General features: G+C 52.0%; 1 protein-coding gene across 2 annotated transcripts in view; it reads left to right on the top strand.

Annotated features, from left to right (window-relative positions):
• LOC146870411 (uncharacterized) overlaps positions 1 to 21,423 on the top strand; it is a 1,711,658-nt gene that overhangs the window by 641,009 nt on the left and 1,049,226 nt on the right. The gene's annotated exons all lie outside the window — the stretch shown is intronic.

Raw genomic sequence — 21,423 nt, 5'->3', positions numbered from 1 at the left:
ACAAGTATCCTTTGTGGGGGACAGGTATCCTCCAGGAACAGGTATCCTCTATATGTGGACAGGTATCCTCTTTGTGGTTACGGGTATCCTCTGTGGGGGACAGGTATCCAGGGACAGGTTTCCTCTGAGTGGGGACAGCTATCCTTTTTTTGGGTACAGATATCTTCTTTGTGGGGACAGGCATCCTCTGTGTGGGGACAGGAATCCTCGGTGTGGGGATAGGTATCCTCTGTGTGGGGATAGGTATCCTCTGTGTGGGGACAGATATACTCTTCGTGGGGACAGGTATATTCTTTGTGGGGACAGTTATCCTCTGTGGGGGACATTTATCCTCCGGGGACAGGTATCCTCTGTGTGGGGACAGGTATCCTATTTGTAAGGACAGGTATCCTCTGTGTGGGGACAGGTATACTCTTTGTGGGGAAAGGTATACTCTTTGTGGGGACAAGTATCCTCTGTGTGGGGATAGGTATCCTCTGTGTGGGGACAGGTATACTCTTCGTGGGGACAGTTATACTCTTTGTGGGGACAGGTATCCTCTTTGTAGGGACAGGTATCCTCTGTGGGGAACAGATATCCTCTATGTGAGGACAGGTATCCTCTTTGTGGGGACAGGTATACTCTTTGTGGGGACAGGTATCCTCTTTGTGGGGACAGTTATCCTCTGTGGGGGACAGGTATCCGGGGACAGGTATCCTCTGAGTGGGGACAGATATCCTGTTTGTGGGGACAGATATCTTCTTTGTGGGGACAGGTATCCTCTGTGTGGGGACAGGTATCCTCTGTGTAGGGACAGGTATCCTCTGTGTGGGGATTGGTATCCTCTTTGTAGGGATTGGTATCCTCTGTGTGGGGATAGGTATCCTCTTTGTGGGGTCAGGTATTTTCTGTGGGGGGACAGGTATCCTTTGTATGTGGACAGGTATCCTCTTTGTGGTTACGGGTATCCTCTGTGGGGGACCGGTATCCAGGGACAGGTTTCCTCTGAGTGAGGACAGATATCCTTTGTTTGGGGACAGATATCTTCTTTGTGGGGACGGGTATCCTCTGTGTGGGGACAGGTATCCTCTGTGTATGGATAGGTATCCTCCATGTGGGGATAGGTATCCTCTTTGTGGGGACAGGTATCCTCCGGGGACAGGTATCCTCTGTATGTGGACAGGTATGCTCTTTTTTGGGACAGGTACCCTTTGTGGGGGGACAGGTAACCCCCAGGGGCAGGTATCCTCTGTGTGGGAACAGGTATCCTCTTTGTGGGGACAAGTATCCTTTGTGGGGGACAGGTATCCTCCAGGAACAGGTATCCTCTGTATGTGGACAGGTATCCTCTTTGTGGTTACGGGTATCCTCTGTGGGGGACAGGTATCCAGGGACAGGTTTCCTCTGAGTGGGGACAGATATCCTTTTTTTGGGGACAGATATCATCTTTGTGGGGACAGGCATCCTCTGTGTGGGGACAGGTATCCTCTGTGTGGGGATAGGTATCCTCTGTGTGGGGATAGGTATCCTCTGTGTGGGGACAGATATACTCTTCGTGGGGACAGGTATATTCTTTGTGGGGACAGTTATCCTCTGTGGGGGGACATTTATCCTCCGGGGACAGGTATCCTCTGTGTGGGGACAGGTATCCTATTTGTAAGGACAGGTATCCTCTGTGTGGGGACAGGTATACTCTTTGTGGGGAAAGGTATACTCTTTGTGGGGACAGGTATCCTCTGTGTGGGGATAGGTATCCTCTGTGTGGGGACAGGTATACTCTTCGTGGGGACAGGTATCCTCTGTGGGGGGACATTTTCTATCCAGGGACAGGTATCCTCTGTGTGGGGACAGGTATCCTCTTTGTAGGGACAGGTATCCTCTGTGGGGAACAGATATCCTCTATGTGAGGACAGGTATCCTCTTTGTGGGGACAGGTATACTCTTTTTGGGGACAGGTATCCTCTTTGTGGGGACAGGTATCCTCTTTGTGGGGACAGTTATCCTCTGTGGGGGACAGGTATCTGGGGACAGCTATCCTCTGAGTGGGGACAGATATCCTCTTTGTGGGGACAGATATCTTCTTTGTGGGGACAGGTATCCTCTGTGTGGGGACAGGTATCCTCTGTGTGGGGATAGGTATCCTTTGTGTGGGGATAGGTATCCTCTGTGTGGGGACAGATATACTCTTCGTGGGGACAAGTATATTCTTTGTGGGGATAGTTATCCTCTGTGGGGAGACATTTATCCTCCGGGGACAGGTATCCTCTTTGTAAGGACAGGTATCCTCTGTGTGGGGACAGGTATACTCTTCATGGGGATAGGTATACTCTTTGTGGGGACAGGTATCCTCTGTGGGGGGACATTTATCCTCTGGGTACAGGTATCCTCTGTGTGGGGACAGGTATCCTCTTTGTGGGGCAGGTATCTTCTGTGGGGGACAGGTATCATCTGGAGAAAGGTATCCTCTGTGTGGGGACAGGTATCCTCTGTGGGTGACAGGTATCCTCTTTGTGGGGATATGTATCCTCTATATGTGGACAGGTATCCTCTTTGTGGGGACAGGTATCCACTGTGGGGGACAGGTATATACTTTGTGGGGAAAGGTATCCTCTGTGGGGGGACAGGTAACCCCCAGGGACAGGTATCCTCTGTGTGGGAACAGGTATCCTCTTTGTGGGGACACGTATCTTCTGTGGGGATAGGTATCCTCCGGGGACAGGTATCCTCTGTGTGGGGACAGGTATCTTCTTTGTGGGGACATGTATCCTCTCTGTGGGGACAGGTATCCTCTGTGTGGAGATAGGTATCCTCTGTGTGGGGATAGGTATCCTCTGTGTGGGGACAGGTATACTCTTCATGGGGACAGGTATACTCTGTGGGGGACAGGTATCATCTGGAGACAGGTATCCTCTGCGTGGGGACAGGTATCCTCTGTGGGGGGACATTTATTATCCAGGGACAAGTATCCTCTGTGTGGGGACAGGTATCCTCTTTCTAGGGACAGGTATCCTCTGTGGGGGACAGGTATCCTCTTTGTGGGGATAGGTATCCTCTGTATGTGGACAGGTATCTTCTTTGTGGGGACAGGTATCCTCTGTGGGGGACAGGTATCCTCCTGAGAAACGTATCCTCTGTATGTGGACAGGTATCCTCTGTGGGGGGACAGGTATCGTCTGTATGTCAACAGGTATCCTCTTTGTGGGGAGAGGTATCCTCCAGGGACAGGTATCCTCTTTGTGGGGACATGTATTTTCTGTGGGGTGACAGGTAACCCCCAGGGCCAGGTATCCTCTGTGTGGGAACAGGTATCCTCTTTGTGGGGACAGGTATTTTCTGTGGGGGGACAGCTATCCTCTGTATGTGGACAGGTATCCTCTTTGTGGGGACAGGTATCCTCTGTGGGGGACAGGTATCCGGGGACAGGTTTCCTTTGAGTGGGGACAGATATCCTATTTTTGGGGACCGATATCTTCTTTTTGGGGACAGGCATCCTCGGTGTGGGGATAGGTATCCTCGGTGTGGGGATAGGTATCCTCGGTGTGGGGATAGGTATCCTCTGTGTGGGGACAGATATACTCTTCATGGGGACAGGTATATTCTTTGTGGGGACAGTTATCCTCTGTGGGGGGACATTTATCCTCTGGGGACAGGTATTCTCTGTGTGGGGACAGATATCCTATTTGTGAGGACAGGTATCCTCTGTGTGGGGACAGGTATACTCTTCATGGGGACAGGTATACTCTTCATGGGGACAGGTATACTCTTTGTGGGGACAGGTATCCTCTGTGTGGGGTGAGGTATCCTCTGTGTGGGGACAGGTATACTCTTTGTGGGGACAGGTATACTCTTTGTGGGGGGACATTTATTATCCAGGGACAGGTATCCTCTGTGTGGGGACAGGTATCCTCTTTGTAGGGACACGTATCTTCTGTGGGGGACATATATCATCTATGTGAGGACAGGTATCCTCTTTGTGGGGACAGGTATCCTCTTTGTGGGGACAGGTTCCTCAGTATGTGAACAGGTATCCTCTGTGGGGGGACAGGTGTCGTCTGTATGTCAACAGGTATCCTCTTTGCTGGGACAGGTATCCTCTGCAGGGGACAGGTATCCTCTGCAGGGGACAGGTATCCTCTTTGTGGGGACATGTATTTTCTGTGGGGTACAGGTGTCCTCAGGGGACAGGTATCCTCTGTATGTGAACAGGTGTACTCTTTGTGGGGACAGGTATCCTCTGTGGGGAGACAGGTAACCCCCAGGGACAGGTATCCTCTGTGTAGGTATCCTCTGTGTGGGAACAGGTATCCTCTTTTTGGTGACAGGTATTTTCTGTGGGGGACAGGTATCCTCTGTATGTGGACAGGTATCCTCTTTGTGGGGACAGGTATCCTCTGTGGGGGACAGGTATCCAGGGACAGGTATCCTCTGAGTGGGGACAGATATCCTCTTTGTGGGAACAGATATCTTCTGTGTGGGGACAGGTATCCTCTGTGTGGGGACAGGCATCCTCTGTGTGGGGATAGGTATCCTTTGTGTTTGGATAGATATCCTCTGTGTGGGGACAGTTATTCTCTGTGGGGAGACATTTATCCTCCGGGGACAGGTATCCTCTTTGTAAGGACAGGTATCCTCTGTGTGGGGACAGGTATACTCTTCATGGGGATAGGTATACTCTTTGTGGGGACAGGTATCCAATGTGGGGGGACATTTATCCTCCGGAGATAGGTATCCTCTGTGTGGGGACAGGTATCCTCTTTGTGGGGTAGGTATCCTCTGTGGGGGACAGGTATCATCTGGAGACAGGTATCCACTGTGTGGGGACAGGTATCCTCTGTGGGTGACAGGTATCCTCTTTGTGGGGATAGGTATCCTCTATATGTGGACAGGTATCCTCTTTGTGGGGACAGGTATCCTCTGTGGGGACAGGTATACACTTTGTGGGGACAGGTATCCTCTGTGGGGGGACTGGTAACCCCCAGGGACAGGTATCCTCTGTGTGGGACCAGGTATCCTCTTTGGGGGGACAAGTATCCTCTTTGTGGGGACAGGTATCCTCTGTGGGGGACAGGTATCCTCCGGGGACAGGTATCCTCTGTGTGGGGACAGGTATCTTCTTTGTGGGGACATGTATCCTCTGTGTGGGGACAGGTATCCTCTGTGTGGGGATAGGTATCCTCTGTGTGGGGATAGGTATCCTCTGTGTGGGGACATTTATTATCCAGGGATAGGTATCCTCTGTGTGGGGACAGGTATCCTCTTTGTAGGGACAGGTATCCTCTGTGGGGGACAGGTATCCTCTTTGTGGGGATAGGTATACTCTGTATGTGGACAGGTATCTTCTTTGTGGGGACAGGTATCCTCTGTGGGGGGACAGATATCCTCTATGTGAGGACAGGTATCCTCTTTGTGGGGACAGGTATACTCTTTGTGGGGACAGGTATCCTCTTTGTGGGGACAGGTATCCTCTGTGGGGGGACAGATATCCTCTATGTGAGGACAGGTATCCTCTTTGTGGGGACAGGTATACTCTTTGTGGGGACAGGTATCCTCTTTGTGGGGACAGTTATCCTCTGTGGGGGACAGGTATCCGGGGACAGGTATCCTCTGAGTGGGGACAGATATCCTCTTTGTGGGGACAGATATCTTCTTTGTGGGGACAGGTATCCTCTGTGTGGGGACAGGTATCCTCTGTGTGGGGACAGGTATCTTCTGTGTGGGGATAGGTATCCTTTGTGTGGGGATAGGTATCCTCTGTGTGGGGACAGATATACTCTTCGTGGGGACAAGTATATTCTTTGTGGGGACAGTTATCCTCTGTGGGGAGACATTTATCCTCCGGGGACAGGTATCCTCTTTGTAAGGACAGGTATCCTCTGTGTGGGGACAGGTATACTCTTCATGGGGATAGGTATCCTCTTTGTAGGGACACGTATCCTCTGTGTGGGACAGATATCATCTATGTGAGGACAGGTATCCTCTTTGTGGGGACAGGTATCCTCTTTGTGGGGACAGGTTCCTCAGTATGTGAACAGGTATCCTCTGTGGGGGGACAGGTGTCGTCTGTATGTCAACAGGTATCCTCTTTGCTGGGACAGGTATCCTCTGCAGGGGACAGGTATCCTCTGCAGGGGACAGGTATCCTCTTTGTGGGGACATGTATTTTCTGTGGGGTACAGGTGTCCTCAGGGGACAGGTATCCTCTGTATGTGAACAGGTGTACTCTTTGTGGGGACAGGTATCCCCTGTGGGGAGACAGGTAACCCCCAGGGACAGGTATCCTCTGTGTAGGTATCCTCTGTGTGGGAACAGGTATCCTCTTTTTGGTGACAGGTATTTTCTGTGGGGGACAGGTATCCTCTGTATGTGGACAGGTATCCTCTTTGTGGGGACAGGTATCCTCTGTGGGGGACAGGTATCCAGGGACAGGTATCCTCTGAGTGGGGACAGATATCCTCTTTGTGGGAACAGATATCTTCTGTGTGGGGACAGGTATCCTCTGTGTGGGGACAGGCATCCTCTGTGTGGGGATAGGTATCCTTTGTGTTTGGATAGATATCCTCTGTGTGGGGACAGTTATTCTCTGTGGGGAGACATTTATCCTCCGGGGACAGGTATCCTCTTTGTAAGGACAGGTATCCTCTGTGTGGGGACAGGTATACTCTTCATGGGGATAGGTATACTCTTTGTGGGGACAGGTATCCAATGTGGGGGGACATTTATCCTCCGGAGATAGGTATCCTCTGTGTGGGGACAGGTATCCTCTTTGTGGGGTAGGTATCCTCTGTGGGGGACAGGTATCATCTGGAGACAGGTATCCACTGTGTGGGGACAGGTATCCTCTGTGGGTGACAGGTATCCTCTTTGTGGGGATAGGTATCCTCTATATGTGGACAGGTATCCTCTTTGTGGGGACAGGTATCCTCTGTGGGGACAGGTATACACTTTGTGGGGACAGGTATCCTCTGTGGGGGGACTGGTAACCCCCAGGGACAGGTATCCTCTGTGTGGGACCAGGTATCCTCTTTGGGGGGACAAGTATCCTCTTTGTGGGGACAGGTATCCTCTGTGGGGGACAGGTATCCTCCGGGGACAGGTATCCTCTGTGTGGGGACAGGTATCTTCTTTGTGGGGACATGTATCCTCTGTGTGGGGACAGGTATCCTCTGTGTGGGGATAGGTATCCTCTGTGTGGGGATAGGTATCCTCTGTGTGGGGACATTTATTATCCAGGGATAGGTATCCTCTGTGTGGGGACAGGTATCCTCTTTGTAGGGACAGGTATCCTCTGTGGGGGACAGGTATCCTCTTTGTGGGGATAGGTATACTCTGTATGTGGACAGGTATCTTCTTTGTGGGGACAGGTATCCTCTGTGGGGGGACAGATATCCTCTATGTGAGGACAGGTATCCTCTTTGTGGGGACAGGTATACTCTTTGTGGGGACAGGTATCCTCTTTGTGGGGACAGGTATCCTCTGTGGGGGGACAGATATCCTCTATGTGAGGACAGGTATCCTCTTTGTGGGGACAGGTATACTCTTTGTGGGGACAGGTATCCTCTTTGTGGGGACAGTTATCCTCTGTGGGGGACAGGTATCCGGGGACAGGTATCCTCTGAGTGGGGACAGATATCCTCTTTGTGGGGACAGATATCTTCTTTGTGGGGACAGGTATCCTCTGTGTGGGGACAGGTATCCTCTGTGTGGGGACAGGTATCTTCTGTGTGGGGATAGGTATCCTTTGTGTGGGGATAGGTATCCTCTGTGTGGGGACAGATATACTCTTCGTGGGGACAAGTATATTCTTTGTGGGGACAGTTATCCTCTGTGGGGAGACATTTATCCTCCGGGGACAGGTATCCTCTTTGTAAGGACAGGTATCCTCTGTGTGGGGACAGGTATACTCTTCATGGGGATAGGTATACTCTTTGTGGGGACAGGTATCCTCTGTGGGGGGACATTTATCCTCTGGGTACAGGTATCCTCTGTGTGGGGACAGGTATCCTTTTTGTGGGGCAGGTATCTTCTGTGGGGGACAGGTATCATCTGGAGACAGGTATCCTCTGTGTGGGGACAGGTATCCTCTGTGGGTGACAGGTATCCTCCTTGTGGGGATATGTATGCTCTATATGTGGACAGGTATCCTCTTTGTGGGGACAGGTATCCTCTGTGGGGGACAGGTATACACTTTGTGGGGAAAGGTATCCTCTGTGGGGAGACATTTATCCTCCGGGGACAGGTATCCTCTTTGTAAGGACAGGTATCCTCTGTGTGGGGACAGGTATACTCTTCATGGGGATAGGTATACTCTTTGTGGGGACAGGTATCCTCTGTGGGGGGACATTTATCCTCTGGGTACAGGTATCCTCTGTGTGGGGACAGGTATCCTTTTTGTGGGGCAGGTATCTTCTGTGGGGGACAGGTATCATCTGGAGACAGGTATCCTCTGTGTGGGGACAGGTATCCTCTGTGGGTGACAGGTATCCTCCTTGTGGGGATATGTATGCTCTATATGTGGACAGGTATCCTCTTTGTGGGGACAGGTATCCTCTGTGGGGGACAGGTATACACTTTGTGGGGAAAGGTATCCTCTGTGGGGGGACAGGTAACCCCCAGGGACAGGTATCCTCTGTGTGGGAACAGGATTCCTCTTTGTGGGGACACGTATCTTCTGTGGGGATAGGTATCCTCCGGGGACAGGTATCCTCTGTGTGGGGACAGGTATCCTCTGTGTGGGGACAGGTATCTTCTTTGTGGGGACAGGTATCCTCTCTGTGGGGACAGGTATCCTCTCTGTGGGGACAGGTATCCTCTCTGTGGGGACAGGTATCCTCTCTGTGGGGACAGGTATCCTCTGTGTGGGGATAGGTATCCTCTGTGTGGGGATAGGTATCCTCTGTGTGGGGACAGGTATACTCTTCGTGGGGACAGGTATACTCTGTGGGGGACAGGTATCATCTGGAGACAGGTATCCTCTGCGTGGGGACAGGTATCCTCTGTGGGGGGACATTTATTATCCAAGGACAAGTATCCTCTGTGTGGGGACAGGTATCCTCTTTGTAGGGACAGGTATTCTCTGTGGGGGACAGGTATCCTCTTTGTGGGGATAGGTATCCTCTGTATGTGGACAGGTATCTTCTTTGTGGGGACAAGTATCCTCTGTGGGGGACAGGTATCCTCCTGAGAAACGTATCCTCTGTATGTGGACAGGTATCCTCTGTGGGGGGACAGGTATCGTCTGTATGTCAACAGGTATCCTCTTTGTGGGGAGAGGTATCCTCCAGGGACAGGTATCCTCTTTGTGGGGACATGTATTTTCTGTGGGGTGACAGGTAACCCCCAGGGCCAGGTATCCTCTGTGTGGGAACAAGTATCCTCTTTGTGGGGACAGGTATTTTCTGTGGGGGGACAGGTATCCTCTGTATGTGGACAGGTATCCTCTTTGTGGGGACAGGTATCCTCTGTGGGGGACAGGTATCCGGGGACAGGTTTCCTCTGAGTGGGGACAGATATCCTATTTTTGGGGACAGATATCTTCTTTGTGGGGACAGGCATCCTCGGTGTGGGGATAGGTATCCTCGGTGTGGGGATAGGTATCCTCGGTGTGGGGATAGGTATCCTCTTTGTGGGGATAGGTATCCTCTGTGTGGGGACAGATATACTCTTCATGGGGACAGGTATATTCTTTGTGGTGACAGTTATCCTCTGTGGGGGGACATTTATCCTCTGGGGACAGGTATTCTCTGTGTGGGGACAGATATCCTATTTGTGAGGACAGGTATCCTCTGTGTGGGGACAGGTATACTCTTCATGGGGACAGGTATACTCTTCATGGGGACAGGTATACTCTTTGTGGGGACAGGTATCCTCTGTGTGGGGTGAGGTATCCTCTGTATGGGGACAGGTATACTCTTTGTGGGGACAGGTATACTCTTTGTGGGGGGACATTTATTATCCAGGGACAGGTATCCTCTGTGTGGGGACAGGTATCCTCTTTGTAGGGACACGTATCCTCTGTGTGGGACAGATATCATCTATGTGAGGACAGGTATCCTCTTTGTGGGGACAGGTATCCTCTTTGTGGGGACAGGTTCCTCAGTATGTGGACAGGTATCCTCTGTGGGGGGCAGGTGTCGTCTGTATGTCAACAGGTATCCTCTTTGCAGGGACAGGTATCCTCTGCAGGGGACAGGTATCCTCTGCAGGGGACAGGTATCCTCTTTGTGGGGACATGTATTTTCTGTGGGGTACAGGTGTCCTCAGGGGACAGGTATCCTCTGTATGTGAACAGGTGTACTCTTTGTGGGGACAGGTATCCTCTGTGGGGAGACAGGTAACCCCCAGGGACAGGTATCCTCTGTGTGGGTATCCTCTGTGTGGGTATCCTCTGTGTGGGAACAGGTATCCTCTTTGTGGGGACAGGTATTTTCTGTGGGGGACAGGTATCCTCTGTATGTGGACAGGTATCCTCTTTGTGGGGACAGGTATCCTCTGTGGGGACAGGTATCCAGGGACAGGTATCCTCTGAGTGGGGACAGATATCGTCTTTGTGGGAACAGATATCTTCTGTGTAGGGACAGGTATCCTCTGTGTGGGGACAGGCATCCTCTGTGTGGGGATAGGTATCCTTTGTGTGGGGATAGATATCCTCTGTGTGGGGACAGTTATTCTCTGTGGGGAGACATTTATCCTCCGGGGACAGGTATCCTCTTTGTAAGGACAGGTATCCTCTGTGTGGGGACAGGTATACTCTTCATGGGGATAGGTATACTCTTCGTGGGGACAGGTATCATCTGTGGGGGGACATTTATCCTCCGGAGATAGGTATCCTCTGTGTGGGGACAGGTATCATCTGGAGACAGGTATCCACTGTGTGGGGACAGGTATCCTCTGTGGGTGACAGGTATCCTCTTTGTGGGGATAGGTATCCTCTATATGTGGACAGGTATCCTCTTTGTGGGGACAGGTATCCTCTGTGGGGACAGGTATACTCTTTGTGGGGACAGGTATCCTCTGTGGGGGGACTGGTAACCCCCAGGGACAGGTATCCTCTCTGTGGGACCAGGTATCCTCTTTGTGGGGACAAGTATCCTCTTTGTGGGGACAGGTAACCTCTGTGGGGGACAGGTATCCTCCGGGGACAGGTATCCTCTGTGTGGGGACATGTATCCTCTGTGTGGGGACAGGTATCCTCTGTGTGGGGATAGGTATCCTCTGTGTGGGGATAGGTATCCTCTGTGTGGGGATAGGTATCCTCTGTGTGGGGACATTTATTATCCAGGGATAGGTATCCTCTGTGTGGGGACAGGTATCCTCTTTGTAGGGACAGGTATCCTCTGTGGGGGACAGGTATCCTCTTTGTGGGGATAGGTGTACTCTGTATGTGGACAGGTATCTTCTTTGTGGGGACAGGTATCCTCTGTGGGGGACAGGTATCGTCTGTATATCAACAGGTATCCTCTTTGTGGGGACAGGTATCCTCTGTGGGGGGACAGATATCCTCCAGGGACAGGTGTCCTCTGTGTGGGGACAGGTATCATCTGTGGAGGGACAGGTATCATCTGGGGACACATATCCTCTGTATGAGGACAGGTATCCCCTTTGTGGGGACAGGTATCCTATATGGGAGGGAAATGTATCCTCCGGGGACAGGTATCCTCTGCGTGGGGACAGGTATCCTCTTTGTGGGGATAGGTATCCTCTGTATGTGGACAGGTATCCTCTTTGTGGGGACAGGTATCCTCTTTGTGGGGACCGGCATCCTCTGTGGGGGGACAGGTATCCTCCGGGGACAGGTATCCTCTGTATCTGGACAGGTATCCTCTGTGGGGGGACAGGTATCCTCCGGGGACAGGTATCCTCTGTATGTGGACAGGTATACTCTTTTTGGGGACAGGTATCCTCTGTAGGGGACAGGTAACCCCCAGGGGCAGTTATCCTCTGTGTGGGAACAGGTATCCTCTTTGTGGGGACAAGTATCCTTTGTGGGGGACAGGTATCCTCTGGGAACAGGTATCCTCTGTGTGGGGACAGGTATGCTCTGTGTGGGGACAGGTATGCTCTGTGTGGGGACAGGTATCCTCTGTGTGGGGACAGGTATCCTCTGTGTGGGGATAGGTATCCTCTGTGTGGGGACAGGTATACTCTTCGTGGGGACAGGTATACTCTTCGTGGGGACAGGTATACTCTTTGTGGGGACAGGTATACTCTTTGTGGGGACAGGTATCCTCTCTGGGGGGACATTTATTATCCTGGGACAGGTATCCTCTGTGTGGGGACAGGTATCCTCTTTGTAGGGACAGGTATCCTCTGTGGGGGACAGATATCCTCTATGTGAGGACAGGTATCCTCTTTGTGGGACAGGTATCCTCTTTGTGGGGACAATTATCCTCTGTGGGGGACAGGTATCTTCTTTGTGGGTACAGGTATCCTCTTTGTGGGGACAGGTTCCTCTGTATGTGGACAGGTATCCTCTGTGGGGGACAGATATCCTCTATGTGAGGACAGGTATCCTCTTTGTGGGGACAGGTATCCTCTGTGGGGGACAGGTATCCTCTTTGTGGGGATAGGTATCCTCTGTATGTGGACAGGTATCTTCTTTGTGGGGACAGTTATCTTCTGTGGGGGGACAGGTATCCTCCTGGGAGAGGTATCCTCTGTATGTGGACAGGTATCCTCAATGTGGTGACAGTTATCCTCTGTGGGGGATAGGTATCCTCTTTGTAGGGACAGTTATCCTCTGTGGGAGACAGGTATCTTCTTTGTGGGGACAGGTTGCTCTGTATGTAGACAGGTATCCTCTTTGTGGGGACAGGTATCCTCTGTGGGGGGACAGATATCCTCTGTATGTGGACAGGTATCCTCTGTGTGGGGACAGGTATCCTCTGTATGTGGACAGGTATCCTCTGTGGGGGGACAGGTATCGTCTGTATGTCAACAGGTATCCTCTTTGTGGGGACAGGTATCCTCCGGGGACAGGTATCCTCTGTGGGGGGACAGGTATCCTCTTTGTGTCAACATGTATTTTCTCTGGGGGGACAGGTGTCCTCCGGGGACAGGTATCCTCTGTATGTGGACAGGTATACTCTTTGTGGGGACAGTTATCCTCTGTGGGGGGGACAGGTAACCTCCGTGAACAGGTATCCTCTGTATGTGGACAGGTATCCTCTTTGTGGGGACAGGTATCCTCTGTGGGGGACAGGTATCCGGGAACAGGTATCCTCTGAGTGGGGACAGATATCCTCTTTTTGGGGAAAGATATCTTCTTTGTGGGGACAGCATCCTCTGTGTGGGGACAGGTATCCTCTGTGTGGGGATAGGTATCCTCTTTGTGGGGATAGGTATCCTCTGTGTGGGGACAGACATTCTCTTCGTGGGGACAGGTATATTCTTTGTGGGGACAGTTATCCTCTGTGGGGGGATATTTATCCTCCGGGGACAGGTATCCTCTGTGTTGGGACAGGTATCCTATTTGTAAGGTCAGGTATCCTCTGTGTGGGGACAGGTATACTCTTCGTGGGGACAGGTATTCTCTTTGTGGGGACAGGTGTCCTCTGTGGGGGACATTTATCCTCCGGGGACAGGTATCCTCTGTGTGGGGACAGGTATCCTCTTTGTGGGGACAGGTATCCTCTTTGTGGGGCAGGTATCCTCTGTGGGGGGACAGGTATCATCTGGAGACAGGTATCCTCTGTGTTGGGACAGGTATCCTCTGGGTTGGGACCGGTATCCTCTTTGTGGGGATAGGTATCCTCTATATGTGGACAGGTATACCTCTTTGTGGGGACAGGTATCCTCTGTGGGGGACAGGTATCCGGGGACAGGTATCCTCTGTGTGGTAACAGATATCCTCATTGTGGGGACAGATATCCTCTTTGTGGGGACAGGTATCCTCTGTGTGGGGACAGGTATCCTCTGTGTAGGGACAGGTATCCTCTGTGTGGGGCTAGGTGTCCTCTGTGTGGGGATAGGTATCCTGTGTGTGGGGACAGGTATACTCTACGTGGGGACAGGTATACTCTTTGTGTGGACACGTATCCTCTGTGTGGGGACATTTATTCTCCGGGGACAGGTATCCTCTGTGTGGAAAGTGGTGTCCTCTTTGTGGGGACAGGTATCCTCTGTGGGGGGACAGGTATCCACCAGGGACAGGTATCCTCTGTGTGGGGACAGGTATCCTCTTTGTGGGGACAGATATCCTCTGTTTGCTGACAGGTATCCTCTGTGTGAGGACAGGTATTGTCTGTGGGGGGAGAGGTATACTCCGGGGACATCTATCATCTGTGTGGAGACAAGTATCCTCTTTGTGGGGACAGGTTCCTCTGTATGTGGACAGGTATCCTCTGTGGGGCGACAGGTATCGTCTGTATGTCAACAGGTATCCTCTTTGTGGGGACAGGTATCCTCCGGGGACAGGTATCCTCTGCGGGGGACAGGTATCCTCTTTGTGGGGACAGGTATCCTCTGTGAGGGGACAGGTAACCCCCAGGGACAGGTATCCTCTGTGTGGGAACAGGTATCCTGTTTGTGGGGACAGGTATTTTCTGTGGGGGACAGGTATCCTCTGTATGTGGACAGGTATCCTCTTTGTGGGGACAGGTATCCTCTGGGGGACAGGTATCCAGGGACAGGTATCCTCTGAGTGGGGACAGATATCCTCTTTGTGGGAACATATATCTTCTGTGTGGGGACAGGTATGCTCTGTGTGGGGACAGGTATCCTCTGTGTGGGGATAGGTATCCTTTGTGTGGGGATAGGTATCCTCTGTGTGGGGACAGATATACTCTTCGTGGGGACAGGTGTATTCATTGTGGGGACAGTTATTCTCTGTGGGGAGACATTTATCCTCCGGGCACAGGTATCCTCTTTGTAAGGACAGGTATCCTCTGTGTGGGGACAGGTTTACTCTTCTTGGGATAGGTATACTCTTTGTAGGGACAGGTATCCTCTGTGGGGGGACATTTATCCTCCGGGGACAGGTATCCTCTGTGTGGGGACAGGTATCCTCTTTGTGGGGTAGTTATCCTCTGTGGGGGACAGGTATCATCTGGAGACAGGTATCCTCTGTATGAGGACAGGTATCCCCTTTGTGGGGACAGGTATCCTCTATGGGAGGGAAATGTATCCTCCGGGGACAGGTATCCTCTGTGTGGGGACAGGTATCCTCTTTGTGGGGATAGGTATCCTCTGTATGTGGACAGGTATCCTCTTTGTGGGGACCGGCATCCTCTGTGGGCGGACAGGTATCCTCCGGGGACAGGTATCCTCTGTATGTGGACAGGTATCCTCTGTGGGGGGACATGTATCCTCCGGGGACAGGTATCCTCTGTATGTGGACAGGTGTACTCTTTTTGGGGACAGGTATCCTCTGTGGGGGGACAGGTAACCCCCAGGGGCAGGTATCCTCTGTGTGGGAACAGGTATCCTCTTTGTGGGGACAAGTATCCTTTGTGGGGGACAGGTATCCTCCGGGAACAGGTATCCTCTGTGTGGGGACAGGAATCTTCTTTGTGGGGACAGGAATCTTCTTTGTGGGTACAGGTATCCTCTGTGTGGGGATAGGTATCCTCTGTGTGGGGACAGGTATCCTCTGTGTGGGGACAGGTATACTCTTCGTGGGGACAGGTATACTCTTTGTGGGGACAGGTATCCTCTCTGGGGGAAATGTATTATCCTGGGACAGGTATCCTCTGTGTGGGGACAGGTATCCTCTTTGTAGGGACAGGTATCCTCTGTGGGGGATAGATATCCTTTATGTGAGGACAGGTATCCTCTTTGTGGGGACAGGTATCCTCTTTGTGGGGACAGTTATCCTCTGTGGGGGACAGGTATCTTCTTTGTGGGGACAGGTATCCTCTTTGTGGGGACAGGTTCCTCTGTATGTGGACAGGTATCCTCTGTGGGGGGACAGGTATCGTCTCTATGTCAACAGGTATCCTCTTTGTAGGGACAGGTATCCTCTGTGAGGGACAGATATCCTCGATGTGAGGACAGGTATCCTCTTTGTGGGGACAGGTATCCTCTGTAGGGGACAGATATCCTCTTTGTGGGGATAGGTATCCTCTGTATGTGGACAGGTATCTTCTTTGTGGGGACAGGTATCTTCTGTGGGGGGACAGGTATCCTCCTGGGATAGGTATCCTCTGTATGAGGACAGGTATCCTCAATGTGGGGACAGTTATCCTCTGTGGGGATAGGTATCCTCTATGTGAGGACATGTATCCTCTTTGTGGGGACAGGTATCCTCTGTGTGGGGACAGTATCCTCTGTGTGGGGACAGGTATCCTCTTTGTGGGGACAGTTATCCTCTGTGGGAAACAGGTATCTTCTTTGTGGGGACAGGTATCCTCTTTGTGGAGACAGGTATCCTCTTTGTGGGGACAGGTATCCTCTTTGTGGGGACAGGTATCCTCTGTGTGGGGACAGGTATCCTCTGTATGTGGACAGGTATCCTCTGTGGGGGGACAGGTATCGTCTGTATGTCAACAGGTATCCTCTTTGTGGGGACAGGTATCCTCCGGGGACAGGTATCCTCTGTGGGGGGACAGGTATCCTCTTTGTGTCAACATGTATTTTCTCTGGGGGGACAGGTGTCCTCTGGGGACAGGTATCCTCTGTATGTGGACAGGTATCCTCTGTGGGGCGACAGGTATCGTCTGTATGTCAACAGGTATCCTCTTTGTGGGGACAGGTATCCTCCGGGGACAGGTATCCTCTGCGGGGGACAGGTATCCTCTTTGTGGGGACAGGTATCCTCTGTGAGGGGACAGGTAACCCCCAGGGACAGGTATCCTCTGTGTGGGAACAGGTATCCTGTTTATGGGGACAGGTATTTTCTGTGGGGGACAGGTATCCTCTGTATGTGGACAGGTATCCTCTTTGTGGGGACAGGTATCCTCTGGGGGACAGGTATCCAGGGACAGGTATCCTCTGAGTGGGGACAGATATCCTCTTTGTGGGAACATATATCTTCTGTGTGGGGACAGGTATGCTCTGTGTGGGGACAGGTATCCTCTGTGTGGGGATAGGTATCCTTTGTGTGGGGATAGGTATCCTCTGTGTGGGGACAGATATACTCTTCGTGGGGACAGGTGTATTCATTGTGGGGACAGTTATTCTCTGTGGGGAGACATTTATCCTCCGGGCACAGGTATCCTCTTTGTAAGGACAGGTATCCTCTGTGTGGGGACAGGTTTACTCTTCTTGGGATAGGTATACTCTTTGTAGGGACAGGTATCCTCTGTGGGGGGACATTTATCCTCCGGGGACAGGTATCCTCTGTGTGGGGACAGGTATCCTCTTTGTGGGGTAGTTATCCTCTGTGGGGGACAGGTATCATCTGGAGACAGGTATCCTCTGTGTGGGGACAGGTATCCTCTGTGGGTGACAGGTATCCTTTTTGTGGGGATAGGTATCCTCTATATGTGGACAGGTATCCTCTTTGTGGGGACAGGTATCCTCTGTGGAGACAGGTATACACTTTGTGGGGACAGGTATCCTCTGTGGGGGGACTGGTAACCCCAAGGGACAGGTATCCTCTCTGTGGGACCAGGTATCCTCTTTGTGGGGACAGGTATCCTCTGTGGGGGACAGGTATCCTCCGGGGACAGGTATCCTCTGTGTGGGGACAGGTATCTTCTTTGTGGGGACATGTATCCTCTGTGTGGGGACAGGTATCCTCTGTGTGGGGATAGGTATCCTCTGTGTGGGGATAGGTATCCTCTGTGTGGGGACAGGTATACTCTTTGTGGGGACAGGTATACTCTTTGTGGGGACAGGTATCCTCTGTGGGGGGACATTTATTATCCAGGGACAGGTATCCTCTGTGTGGGGACAGGTATCCTCTTTGTAGGGACAGGTATCCTCTGTGGGGGACAGGTATCCTCTTTGTGGGGATAGGTATCCTCTGTATGTAGACAGGTATCTTCTTTGTGGGGACAGGTATCCTCTGTGGGGGACAGGTATCCTCTTTGTAGGGACAGGTATCCTCTGTGGGGGACAGGTATCCTCTTTGTGGGGATAGGTATCCTCTGTATGTGGACAGGTATCTTCTTTGTGGGGACTGGTATCCTCTGTGGGGGACAGGTATCGTCAGTATGTCAACAGGTATCCTCTGTGTGGGGACAGGTATCCTCTTTGTGGGGTAGTTATCCTCTGTGGGGGACAGGTATCATCTGGAGACAGGTATCCTCTGTGTGGGGACAGGTATCCTCTGTGGGTGACAGGTATCCTCCAGGGACAGGTATCCTCTGTGTGGGGACAGGTATCATCTGTGGAGGGACAGGTATCATCTGGGGACACATATCCTCTGTATGAGGACAGGTATCCCCTTTGTGGGGACAGGTATCCTCTATGGGAGGGAAATGTATCCTCCGGGGACAGGTATCCTCTGTGTGGGGACAGGTATCCTCTTTGTGGGGATAGGTATCCTCTGTATGTGGACAGGTATCCTCTTTGTGGGGACAGGTATCCTCTTTGTGGGGACCGGCATCCTCTGTGGGCGGACAGGTATCCTCCGGGGACAGGTATCCTCTGTATGTGGACAGGTATCCTCTGTGGGGGGACATGTATCCTCCGGGGACAGGTATCCTCTGTATGTGGACAGGTGTACTCTTTTTGGGGACAGGTATCCTCTGTGGGGGGACAGGTAACCCCCAGGGGCAGGTATCCTCTGTGTGGGAACAGGTATCCTCTTTGTGGGGACAAGTATCCTTTGTGGGGGACAGGTATCCTCCGGGAACAGGTATCCTCTGTGTGGGGACAGGAATCTTCTTTGTGGGGACAGGAATCTTCTTTGTGGGTACAGGTATCCTCTGTGTGGGGATAGGTATCCTCTGTGTGGGGACAGGTATCCTCTGTGTGGGGACAGGTATACTCTTCGTGGGGACAGGTATACTCTTTGTGGGGACAGGTATCCTCTCTGGGGGAAATGTATTATCCTGGGACAGGTATCCTCTGTGTGGGGACAGGTATCCTCTTTGTAGGGACAGGTATCCTCTGTGGGGGATAGATATCCTTTATGTGAGGACAGGTATCCTCTTTGTGGGGACAGGTATCCTCTTTGTGGGGACAGTTATCCTCTGTGGGGGACAGGTATCTTCTTTGTGGGGACAGGTATCCTCTTTGTGGGGACAGGTTCCTCTGTATGTGGACAGGTATCCTCTGTGGGGGGACAGGTATCGTCTCTATGTCAACAGGTATCCTCTTTGTAGGGACAGGTATCCTCTGTGAGGGACAGATATCCTCGATGTGAGGACAGGTATCCTCTTTGTGGGGACAGGTATCCTCTGTAGGGGACAGATATCCTCTTTGTGGGGATAGGTATCCTCTGTATGTGGACAGGTATCTTCTTTGTGGGGACAGGTATCTTCTGTGGGGGGACAGGTATCCTCCTGGGATAGGTATCCTCTGTATGAGGACAGGTATCCTCAATGTGGGGACAGTTATCCTCTGTGGGGATAGGTATCCTCTATGTGAGGACATGTATCCTCTTTGTGGGGACAGGTATCCTCTGTGTGGGGACAGTATCCTCTGTGTGGGGACAGGTATCCTCTTTGTGGGGACAGTTATCCTCTGTGGGAAACAGGTATCTTCTTTGTGGGGACAGGTATCCTCTTTGTGGAGACAGGTATCCTCTTTGTGGGGACAGGTATCCTCTTTGTGGGGACAGGTATCCTCTGTGTGGGGACAGGTATCCTCTGTATGTGGACAGGTATCCTCTGTGGGGGGACAGGTATCGTCTGTATGTCAACAGGTATCCTCTTTGTGGGGACAGGTATCCTCCGGGGACAGGTATCCTCTGTGGGGGGACAGGTATCCTCTTTGTGTCAACATGTATTTTCTCTGGGGGGACAGGTGTCCTCTGGGGACAGGTATCCTCTGTATGTGGACAGGTATACTCTTTGTGGGGACAGTTATCCTCTGTGGGGGGACAGGTAACCTCCGGGAACAGGTATCCTCTGTATGTGGACAGTTATCCTCTTTGTGGGGACAGGTATCCTCCGTGGGGGACAGGTATCCGGGGACAGGTATCCTCTGAGTGGGGACAGATATCCTCTTTTTGGGGAAAGATTTCTTCTTTGTGGGGACAGCATCCTCTGTGTGGGGACAGGTATCCTCTGTGTGGAGATAGGTATCCTCTTTGTGGGGATAGGTATCCTCTGTGTGGGGACAGACATTCTCTTCGTGGGGACAGGTATATTCTTTGTGGGGACAGTTATCCTCTGTGGGGGGATATTTATCCTCCGGAGACAGGTATCCTCTGTGTTGGGACAGGTATCCTATTTGTAAGGTCAGGTATCCTCTATGTGGGGAAGGTATACTCTTCGTGGGGACAGGTATTCTCTTTGTGGGGACAGGTGTCCTCCGTGGGGGGACATTTATCCTCCGGGGACAGGTATCCTCTGTGTGGGGACAGGTATCCTCTTTGTGGGGCAGGTATCCTCTGTGGGGGACAGGTATCATCTGGAGACAGGTATCCTCTGTGTTGGGACAGGTATCCTCTGGTTTGGGACAGGTATCCTCTTTGTGGGGATAGGTATCCACTATATGTGGACAGGTATCCTCTTTGTGGGGACAGGTATCCTCTGTGCGGGACAGGTATCCGGGGACAGGTATCCTCTGTGTGGTGACAGATATCCTCATTGTGGGGACAGATATCCTCTTTGTGGGGACAGGTATCCTCTTTGTGGGGACAGGTATCCTCTGTGTAGGGACAGGTATCCTCTGTGTGGGGATAGGTATCCTCTGTGTGGGGATGGGTATCCTGTGTGTGGGGACAGGTATACTCTACGTGGGGACAGGTATACTCTTTGTGTGGACACGTATCCTCAGTGGGGGGACAGGTATCCTCCAGGGACAGGTATCCTCTGTGTGGGGACAGGTATCCTCTTTGTGGGGACAGATATCCTCTGTTTGCTGACAGGTATCCTCTGTGTGGGAACAGATATCCTCTGTGTGGGGATAGGTATTGTCTGCTTGGGGACAGGTATACTCTTTGTGGGGACAGGTATACTCTTTGTGGGGACAGGTATCCTCTGTGGGGGGAGAGGTATACTCCGGGGACATCTATCATCTGTGTGGGGACAGGTATCCTCTTTGTGAGGACAAGTCTCCTCTGTTGGGGGACTGGTAACCCCCAGGGACAGGTTTCCTATGTGTGGGAACAGGTGTCCTCTTTGTGGGGACAGGTATCCTCTGAGGGGGACAGGTATCCTCTGGAGACAGGTATCCTCTGTGTGGGGACAGGTATCCTCTGTGGGGGACAGGTATCCTCTTTGTGGGGATAGGTATGCTCTATATGTGGACAGGTATCCTTTTTGTGGGGACAGGTATCCTCTGTGTGGGGAAAAGGTATTCTCTGTGGGGGGGACAGGTATCATCTGGAGACAGGTATCCTCTGTGTGGGGACAGGTATCCTCTGTGTAGGGACAGGTATCCTCTGTGGGG

The sequence above is a fragment of the Triturus cristatus genome, chromosome 1_1 (genome assembly GCF_964204655.1).
Source record: "Triturus cristatus chromosome 1_1, aTriCri1.1, whole genome shotgun sequence".
In the NCBI taxonomy this organism is placed as follows: Eukaryota; Metazoa; Chordata; class Amphibia; order Caudata; family Salamandridae; genus Triturus; species Triturus cristatus.
The sequence above is the reverse complement of the archived record's forward strand: the minus strand, read 5'-3'. Positions and strand labels throughout refer to the sequence as shown.